Source organism: Paralichthys olivaceus, chromosome 5 (assembly GCF_024713975.1).
Source record: "Paralichthys olivaceus isolate ysfri-2021 chromosome 5, ASM2471397v2, whole genome shotgun sequence".
In the NCBI taxonomy this organism is placed as follows: Eukaryota; Metazoa; Chordata; class Actinopteri; order Pleuronectiformes; family Paralichthyidae; genus Paralichthys; species Paralichthys olivaceus.
The window spans coordinates 23,703,676-23,714,736 of record NC_091097.1 but is presented as its reverse complement, the minus strand read 5'-3'; the positions used below and the strand labels follow the sequence as shown (position 1 = coordinate 23,714,736).

At 41.9% G+C, this 11,061-nt stretch overlaps 1 long non-coding RNA gene across 1 annotated transcript; it reads left to right on the top strand.

Annotated features, from left to right (window-relative positions):
- Nucleotides 1–8,823: 8,823 nt before the first annotated feature.
- LOC138407750 (uncharacterized) lies at nt 8,824–10,096 on the top strand. Its single transcript, XR_011241090.1, has 3 exons — nt 8,824–8,942; nt 9,345–9,593; nt 9,834–10,096. It is a non-coding gene; the product is annotated as an uncharacterized lncRNA (long non-coding RNA).
- Nucleotides 10,097–11,061: the final 965 nt, after the last annotated feature.

The window sequence follows — 11,061 nt, the reverse complement described above, 5'->3', positions numbered from 1 at the left end:
GAAACATCCGGGGCTGAGCCCAGAGCCTGGAGTTGTGGTGGGGGGTTGCAGATTTCATTATTTTGGCCCTAGTTGTTTTGTTATTGCATTAATAAACTTATTTATACACTAAATAAGCCTTGTTTCAACATTTCAAGCGTTTCCTTTATTCTGACCAAGTCTGTGGTTGAAAGACTAAACATCTTAACCATTGTTGCAAATTTGCCCTTATTTAAAAAGCATTTTTCTGCATTCTGACCAACTCTGTCATCAAGAAAGTCAACATCCTAGCCATTGTTGCAAATTCAGCCTTATTTCACCATTTTAAGCGATTTCGTCCATTTTGACAAACTCTGTGATTGAAAGAGACAACATTTTAACCATATTTGCAAATTTAGCCTTATTTCACCATTTCAAGTGTTTTCCTCTATTTTTAAACAACTTTGGTATTAAGGAACTCGACATCTTTACCATATTTGCAAATTGAGCCTTATATCAAAATTTAAAGCATTTTTCTGCATACTGACCAACTCTGTAATTGAAAGACTAATTGTTCCAAATTTAGCATTATCTCACCATTTTAAGAGTTTTTCTGCATTCGGAGCAACTCTGTCATTAAGAAACTCAACATCTTATCCACTGTTGCACATTTAACCTTATTTCACGATTTCAAGCCTTTTCCTTCATTCTCACCAACTCTGTGATGGAGAAACTCAACAGCTTAACCATTGTTGCAAATTTAAAGCTACCTCGGGGCACCACCCTTCAAAGGAAGGGAAAATACAGCCAATTTATTGATTAAGTCTCTTGAAATTACTGACTACAAATTTGGAGTTGAAGGATATGGAGTGGTTGACAGTGGAGAAGTTGGCAAAATCCACACAACATTAGCATCGTTAGGCACCGAGCTAGGTGGCAGCCTATTACAGCAGCTCCCGTTGTTTTTTCTTGACTTTACGTCTTTTTGTCACTTTTGTCACTTTGTTCTTTTAATTTTTCTCGGTAATTGTTCTGGGGACTTAGTTGCAATGGCTACGTGCTGTTTCAAACCTTTTTTCCTAGATTTCTGCTACTTTCCACACTCTTTGTTTCGATGAGCCACGCAGAAAGGAGTGAGAGCATTGTTTACTCACGCAACCAGCTGATCATAAACCTGTGTTGCTGCCCGGCGAGAATCCTGAAATTCCTAAGGAGCTACAGAGGAGATGCTGGGGATGCAGAACTGTTCCTGTGGTCATCATGGGAAATGTGAGATCCTTGGGGAATAAGATGGACGAGCTCAGCACGCTGATTAAGACCCAGAGGGAATACCGTTGTTGTGTTTCACTGAGACATGGCTGCACTCAGATTTCCTGGACTACAGCGTGGAGTTACTCGGCTTCACTACTGTTCGGGCGGAGGAGGGATTGCACTATATGTGAGTGCTCTGTGAGCCATATGGGGAGGACATCAACAGCATGTCGGACTGCATAACAGAATACATAAAATTCTGTGAACAAACCACCTTGCCGGCCAAGACTGTACGCTGCTTTCCGAATAACAAGCCCTGGATCACCACTTCTCAACAAGAAGAAGAAAGCCTTCAGGTCTGGGGACAGACAAGAACAGAAGGTCATACAACACGACCTGAGGGGAAAGCTGAGGGAGTGCAAAGACTCTTACAGGAGGAAACTGGAGGCCAAACTACAGCAGAACAATGTGAGGGATGTGTGGTTTGGAATGAGGGAAATAACTGGGTTCAAGGCGAAAAGCAGACAGCCAGGAGGTGTCCTGGAGAGGGCAATGAACTAAATTTGTTCTTCAACAGGTTCAGTACTCAGCCCTCATCTGTCCTCCCCACCACACTCCCAGACACTCGCCCTTCCTCTTCACACTGTACACCTCGGTTCTCAGTACAACTCCGAGGCATGCCACTTACAGAAGTTCTCTGATGACTCTGCGGTGGTTGGGTGTATAAGTGATGGAAGGGAGGGTGAGTACAGAGCGCTGCTGAATGGTTTTGTAGAGTGGGCAGGTAAAAATCATCTGCTTCTGAATCAGAATAGGAATCAGAAATACTTCCCAGGAGGGAAATTCCAAAAGTCACATAGCTCCTGAGCAAGCGATGAAAAGGCAGGTAAAGCAAATTAAATTAAATTAAACAAGAAGACAAAAGTCAAAAGTAAAAGATGTGCATAAGTAGAAATAATTCTGCAAAATAGATCAACATGATATGTAAGTTAAGTATAGACAGTATACATGTTTAAGCTTATTTACAAGTTGTCATTATACCGTTTGAAAGCCACAGGCAGGAATGATGTCCTGTGTCGTTCTGTCAAGCAGGGTGGGTGGATGAATCTGTCACTGAATGAGCTGCAGAAGCTAATCAAGACATTATGGAGAGGGTGTGAAGGAAAGTCCCATATTGTCCTTACTTACAAAATTCTCCTCTCCATCACCACTGTGACACTGTCCAGTCCCCCCCCCCCCCCCCAACAACATGGCTGGCTTTCTTGATTAACTTGTTGAGTCTGTTTATATCCTTCTTCTTCAAGCTGCTGCCCCAGCTGCCAGCAGCATACATGATAGTACTGGACACAACAGACTCATAAAACATCTGCAGCATCGTTCTGTCTATGTTGAAGGACCTGAGACCATGTCCACATTTTTTGACCAGTCCAGTTTATTGTCTAAGTACAACCCCAAGTACTTGTAGATCTCCACCATGTCCACACTGGCCCCTTGGATGGTAACAGGGGTCACCGGCCCCTTCGACCTCCTGAAGTCCACCACCAGTTCCTTTGTCTTTGACACATTGAGCTGTAGGTGGTTTTTACAGCTCCATGTGACAAAGTTGTCCACCACAGTCCGGCACTCACTCTTATCATCATAAGTGATACATCCAACTACTGCAGAGTCATCAGAAAACTTCTGAAGGTGGCGGGTCTCTGTGCAGTAGCTGAAATCCTTGGTGTAGAGATTGAATAGAAGGGGAGAGAGGACAGTCCCCTGAAGAGTCCCTATGTTGCTGACCACTCTGTCTGACATGCAGCACTGTAAACGTACATACTGCGGTCTGCCAGTCAGGTAATCCACAATCCAGGACACCAGTGGGGCATCCACCTGCATCGGTGACAGCTTCTCACCCAGCAGCATCGGCCTGCTGGTGTTGAACGCACTGGAGAAGTCAAAGAACATGACCCTCACAGTGCTTGCCAGTTTATCCAGGTGGGCGTAGACTTGGTCCTCCACTCCTAGACGGTGCTGGTAGGCGAACTGAAGGCGATCTAGTAATGGTTGGACCATGGGCCGGAGCTGCTGTGGACGAGCCTCTCGAGGGTCTTCATGACTTGTGACGTCAATGCCACGATGTCTGTAGTCCTCAGGGTCGCTGGAACGCGGCTTCTTCGGAACAGAGACAAGGCAAGACGTTTTCCACAGCACTGAAACCCTCTGGAGACTCAGGCTGATATGAAAGATGTGCTGAAGAACTCCACACAGCTGAGAGACACAGGTTTTCAGGACCCTGGGGCTCATGTCATCTGGGCCTGCTGATTTTCCTGTGTGGAGTTTCTTCAGTTGTCTTCTCACCTGCTCATCGATGAAGGTCAAGACAGGTGAAGGGGGGGTGTTGGTGCATCCCTGGAAAATGCACTCAGAAAGGGAGTCTGCAGAGGAGGTGAGAGTGAGGCCGTCTGGTGGGGGGAAGCAAGAGAGGAGAGGGAGGGGAGAGAGAGTGGAGTGAGCAGTTGCTGCCATCCTGCAGAAGAGTCAGTTGGGTGATGGGTCATGCCATCAAATCTATTAAAGAACATATTGAATTCATTCGCCCTGTCCACACCACCATCGACTCCTCCTGCTTGGCCTGTAAACAGTGAAGGTGTTTACAGGTGTTGTTCTGTTGGAACCTCCACTCCAACTTCCTCTTGTACTTCTCCTTTGCCTCTTTAATCTCCGATCTCAGCTTCCACTCACAATACTTCCTCTGATTACGGGCCATTGCAGCCAGCTCGTCCATCTTATTCCCCAGCGATCTCACATTTCCCATGACGACAGAGGGGAAATAAGTGTCCGTTGTCCGTTTCCTCTACAGATTTTTACTTCCTCTGCATTCCCTGTGTGTCCGTCTCAACATTTCAGCCGGAAAATTGTTGTCTGTGGACGCCGAAGGCGCTGGCTTCAGGTCAATCAGCTTATCCCTGTTGTAAACAATGCAGAAAGCATGGAGTTGCTGCGAACAAAAACACCAAAACTCCTGCAAACTACATGTTGCTTCGATGTAAGTGATCCAACACTTAAAGAGAGAAATTTTAAAAGAAAGTTAAGTATAAGAAAAGTATAGAAAATGTAGAAGTGTATCAGGAGCGCTTGTAACAGGCAGCACACGACTTTGTGCATGCGTACTTTCATCTCCATGTGGCCAAGACCAGGGAGAAGGTGGTCGACTTCAGGAGGAAGAGGACGGTTTCACAGCCACTGTGTATTCTGGGAGAAGATGTTGTTACCAAAGTTATTATAGTTTTGAAATTTTCATTAGTTTTTATTTTTATTTAGTTTTTCAGTTTGCTTTTTTATTTCAGTTTAGTTTTAGTTAGTTCAACAAGTGATTTTGTAGTTTTAGTTTAGTTTTTATTTTGAGGAATCGACTACTTTAGTTTTTATGTAGTTTGAGTTTGTCCAGGTATTAAGAGAAAGCTTTGACTTGTAGAAGCTGAAAAAGGATGAAACAATGTGTGACACCAAATATGGTTTATCAAGTCCTTTCATTTCATTCTTTAACCATCACCTGCAGGACAGGCAGTGATCCAGGGGGGAAACAAAACTTAATTTATCTGCAATTCAGTTTAGTTTTAGTTAGTTTTGCATTGTTCATTGTAGTTTTTATTTAGTTTTCGTTTTTTTGTAATTGTCGTTTTTTTGTAATTGTCGTTTTTATTTTTATTCCAGTTTACTAAATTATTTTTTCATTGCTAGTTTTAGTTTTAGTCTTAGTTTTCGTTAACTATAATAACCCTGGTTGTGACAGTTGAGGATTAGAAATACCTGGGCATCCACATCTGCAGATGCTGCAGGACTGGTCGTCCAGAGGAAGGTGAGTATGAGAATGAGAGGAAAACTGTCAGCATCAATGAACCTTTTAGAGGCTGAGTGGCTCCAACAGCAACATAGTGATCATTGACACACAGGCGAGTAATGGGATTTAAGCACTTTGTTAATATCCCTACCAGTCCTTACAGTGAACTGTGTATTCATTCACTACAACAGGTTATTTTTGAGTACCAGAGTAATTGTTGGTTCTATGTTGTGTCATTATGTTACAAGGCTAGAAAATCTGCTGATCAATGTCAACTCATCAGTGAAGTCTATCACTTATCTGGTCCTTCGTCAAACTTACCTTTGTTGGTGAAAACAGACACACAAAGATCGATACTCCTGATGCTTCTTCTTCAGTCGGTCCTTGAAGTTAAATGGGAAATTGAAGAAGAGAACCGGAGATGAAGCTGAAAAAAGCGCCTAAATGTTCAATGGCCGGGAGGGGCATTACGTCCATAGTGGTTTAGCGCTGCCATAGAGAATGAATGGGAAAGTGTTTAGGGCCGTTTAGCTAAACAATCGGAAGACCGGGATTTGATTCCCCGATGGGGAGGAAAATTTTTCTTTACATAAGATGTTGAGAATTTCCTGTGAAAGTGAAATAAATAAAAAACCTGAATCCACACCTGCATCCACATTAAATGGGTTCCTCCCCTTCCCTTCATCAAGTTTGGTTGAAAAAGGTTAGGTCATTTTTTTAGTAATCTGGCAAACAAATAAACCAATAAACAAACAGAGGTAATAAATGGATCTTTCCAGTTATCTTCATCTGGGGAAACACCTTCTGTCACCACCAATTCAACCAGCAAAAAACTGGTCGATGCTTTCAGTACAGGATCTAGAAAAGAGGGATTTTAGAGGAGGAAAAGATGTTCTCCATCTCATACATTATTATCTATTTGCTCAGGGTACTTTGTAAAACACGAATAGAAGAAATATCATCTGCAGTTTTGCTCTACTTCTACTAAATGTCGCTTGGTCAGAACCACTTCTTCCAACTGTCTGATTAAAATTTTCATGACTTGTCCATCATAACTTATATAGATAATATATATATACATATATAGATAATATCAATATACCTCTAGTAGCTGGGTTGAAGAAGACTGTGACTGTGTTGCTCCTCTTCATTGGAGGGATGAACACAAGAACAGCGAGATACTGTAGGACGAGGACGCTGAGCCAGTGAGGCACGGCACTGTACTGACTGGCCCTGAACTGGAAGTTAGTGATCAACACCGTCTCCAACAGACTGGCCACCATCAAGATGAGACTGATGCAGAAGAAAACATCTGCAGGACACAACAAACGTCAGTTCAGTCAACTTTTCAATAACATCGTATCTTAGCCATGATCTTGTGTTGGAAATGATGTTTACAATAAAACTTGAGGAACCTGTTGTTCACAATTACCTAAACAAATTAATCATTGTCCTGTTGACCAAATAATCGACACACTTTTCATTGCAACTACTTTCCAATAAGAAACCGTCCCTTTCCAGCATCACAGGGGTCGGTCACTCACTGATGAGAGGCGTCTCCCTGGTGATGGTCAGCAGGTCGTTCATGATGAGCAAGAAGACGGTGTAGCCGGCGGATGAGGGCCATCTTGAAGGAGGAGCGGTTTGGGGCCCAATAATACTCATGCCTCATGAAACATCTCACTGTGTGGTTGTTCAGGTATATGAGGGGCTGGTCTGAGTGTTGGTGGAGAAACAACACATTACTCTTTTTATTCCTATCACCGACTGTACAATAAATGACACAATAATACTTAAGATTAGCCTTATGAAACATCTTACTGTGTGGTTGTTCAGGTATATGAGGGGCAGAGGAGGTCTCAGGATGTAGATTCCTGATAAGATCAATGGTTCAATTACAACCAGTATACTATTTACTTCCTCTATTTACTTTGTACGGAGCCCCTAAAGGGACATGGGAGAAAAAAAAAAAAAGAAACGTATCTCGTGCGCACAAGAAAGTATGTCGCGAGCACGAGAAAGTATCTCGCGAGCACGGGAAGGTATCCCGTGCGCACATGAAAGTATCGCGTGTGCACGAGAAAGTATCTCGCGAGCATGTGAAAGTATCTCGTGCGCACGAGATAGTTTTCTGGTGCGCACGAAAAAGTATCTCGTTAAGCACATGTAGTTGACCGTACGCCTGTGCTCATTAAGATCATTAGCATCAAAGAATGGCTGCAGAAGTGGACTTATTCTCTTTTCTGAAAACGCGAAATATACCTGATAGTGTCATCAAACAACTACAAGATGATAAGGTAAAGATAAATGTTAACTTTAGTGACATAAAGTAAGCAATACACGGCTAGCCTAATGAGCTTTCTCTACCTGCTATGTTAATGTAATTTGTAACGTTTTTGACTTGTGCCTTACAGATCGACATTAACGTCATATGTGTTATGACAGATGAGGAGTTAGGACAGTATATTGGACGATATGGGGACAGACTAGCACTCAGAGCATTTTGTCGTCAAAGAACTGTGACAAACGAAAAGCCAGAAGGAATGGAGACAGTGAAGTCCGCTCTAATGCAGAGAGTAAGAGACAGGCTCGGGGAACAACGGAAAACTCCAGCCAACGGAGACACAGCAGGCCCTGGTATTGTTGGCAATAAACATGCAGTCAAAACCACTCGGCGGGTTGAAATGGGATGGCTCCACTTCGATAACGGCACTTATCACCAGATCAAAACAAAAAATGGAGGTGGAACACGGCACCTGTCAGTCCAGAAATCAGTAACTATGGGTGAACTGCTGGAGACGGGCAAGAGCTTGTTTTTTCCAAATGGATTTTCATCCAAAGGCCCAGTGGAAGACTTCGAGTTTGATATTCGTAATTACAGTCACAATGAAGTGTCCCCTGAAGTCACAGTGAGCCAGCTGTACGAGCAGACTAAGCTGCGAATGCTGCGTATCTACACAACCACCAAGGCTAAAGATGTAATACTTCTCTCTGATGCATCGTCGGACTTCGAGCCCACAGATGAGAGGCCAATGAAGGTAATTTATCTTCTGCCACATTTATGTTATCAATATACTGTAAAATCCATACATTCAGTGACACCTGAGCAATATTGTATGATTCAGACATTAATCTAACATTTATCAAACTTTCCTGAGTCACATTAATAGCTGTATTTACGAAGGAAAATGTCAGTAGATTATGTTATAGATGTAGAATACTATAATAGTACAAATACATGATAGTTGGTTTGTGCACACTTCTGCTAATTAAAGACATGCAATGTAGGGCATTTGTGCTCTTTTCAATGTTCATTATAGACCAATCTGTGTTCGATTGATTTGACAGATTTTGGGTGCAAGTGCTGCACAGTTCTGGTGCAGTTAGCAGGCGCAGTTCGTTCTTTGTGGATTTGGCCAAAATAATCTTAGTCTTACAGCCATGGTGTTTATCTGTCTTTCTTCTCATGAAATTCAACAACGAGAATCAGTGATTTCTGAGGATAAATCTATTGTCTTAACTCAATGTGAAATATATTCGGAACATGAGGCCTGCAAAATAAATATTATTTATTTAGGGGTGAAAGTTGAGTTGCAAGAGCTCAAGAGATGTAAATCCAATTTTCTAAACATTTGCTCCACTTCTGTCTCCACTTATGTGCATGTTCAATCACGATAAGTTCAGAAAGACTTGCTTTGAACAGCTGGACAATCATGGCTGTATATGCCTATAATTTCCTGATCTGCTGATTTCTTTATAGACTAGGACAATGCACAGACGATCATTGACGAACAAAACCAGGAGACGTCGTCACTGCAGGACTGGAACTGATCATCGAGTGGATCATCCTGAGAGCTCCACTGATTCAGATCCAGCACCCAGTGGCTCAATGCAGGAAAGCCATGAAAAAGTAAGCCCCAGTATTTCATTTTATGGACCCAGTTTGTGAAATACAGTATGGAACTTGTGTTGTAATGAGATTCATTTGTGCCAAAATGGTCAAACAATACTTTTTAAAATTTAAACAAGAAATGATAAATCAAAATATCAAATATGAAATTGAAACAAAAAAAACAACAAATGTTCAACAAATGTAAACCATCGCAAATTTTAAATGCAGCTAAGATGATGGAAGTGAGCAAAAGAGTTGGAGTTCAATGTCACATTAACTCAGTACGCATATACCAAAACAATCTGCTCAGGTGCAAGATTTTTTAATGACATGAATGTGATAATACACAGGACCGCTTTGATCAGATGATGCAAAAACAAAGGTAATAATTATATGTTTTTTTCATTCAATTATCAACAGAGAGGAGAACCAATCAATCAATCAAGACCAGCAACTCCTGAGGTGGGCAACACAGAGGTCCTGCATCCACCATCTTCAAATCAAGATGCAGACCAGTTGTTAAGTGACGATTTGGATTCCCCCCATGCCCCTGCCATCCAAGCATCTCTTGAGGATGATGAAGTAAACTTTGGACCTGTTTCTGATGATGATGCTGATAATCAAGACTCCACCCTTCCCTGGAATCCATATGACTTCAACAGTATGCAGGTATAGTGTAGAACTAAGTAATTTCTAACAGTGGTGCAAAAAATATTACTGCCATTATTGATTATTTTAAAACGTTTTCCCTATTCATTATTCTGTCTATAAAGTGTACAAAAACAGTGACTACGTGTCATCCCAAGTTCTCTCGCACCAAGCTGGCGAAGTCGTTGATACATTTTCTGTTGACCAATTGATTAAACAATCAATAATCACACCTAATGACCTTTTTAAAAAATCTTGCAGCACTCTACACTGAATGACGGACCTGTATCATCAAGCAGTCTTCCAGCATCACCAGACCCATTTGAAAACGAACTCCTTTTTGTAAAATTAAGACGAGTAAACATAGTTGATGATGTCCTTAATATCTTCATGGAACCAAAACTACTGAATGCTAATATAAAAATGGAGTTTATAAATGAGAAAGCTGTGGACAGCGATGGTGTGTCAAGAGAGGTATACTCCATGTTCTGGGAACATTTCTTGGAACAGTGTGAGGGGGAAGATGAACGAGTACTTAGACTACGTCCAGACTATTCTGAGAAGGCATGGCAAGCTCTTGGAAGAGTGTGGTTGAAAGGATACCTGGACCACAAAATCATACCAATCAGACTGTCACCAGCTTTTGTTCTTGCCTGTTGTCAAGGAATTGGTTCAGTGGATGAAGAACTCTTGATGATGTCATTTGCCAGATTTCTTTCAGAGAATGAGCGTGCATCACTTGAAAAAGCACTACAGGGCAACATTGATGAAACTGTTGAAGAGGACTTACTCAACGTCTTCTCAAGAATGGGCTCACACTGCCTGCCCTCTAAAGACAATGTACGAGCTGCCATTTTAACAATGGCACATAAAGCCCTTCTTCAAGAGCCAAAGTTCATAATTGACTGTTTCCACTCCAGCATTCACCATGCTGCGCCAACACTCATAACCAAAGAAAGCATAATGGAGCTTTACGAATCTAAGCGGCCAACTAACAAGAAAGTAGCCCAGATGATAAAGCCATCAACAGACAGCCTAAATCCACAAGAGCAGACAGCTCTCAACCACCTGCTACGTTATGTGAGAAGCATCAACCAAAGAAAACTGGAGATCTTCTTACGCTTCTGCACAGCGTCCACTGTGCTGTGCACAGACACAATCAAAGTAACTTTTAATAGATTGTGTGGTTTAAGTCGCAGGCCAGTAGCACACACATGTGGAGCAGTTCTTGAGTTACCATGCACCTACAGCTCATACCCTGAGTTTCGTCAAGAGTTTGACAATGTCCTGTCTGGCGATTGCTTTACAATGGATATTGTGTAGTGAATGTAAGGGATCTTACACTTGTTATTCTTCTACTGACATAGCTATGGCATTTGTCTGAAACAAACTGTTTCTACAGATTTACATTTACAATTGTATTTGTTCATGTATAACAACTAAGAAAAAAAAAATGTTCTGCAAGGAGGGGAAATAAAATCAGATGCAT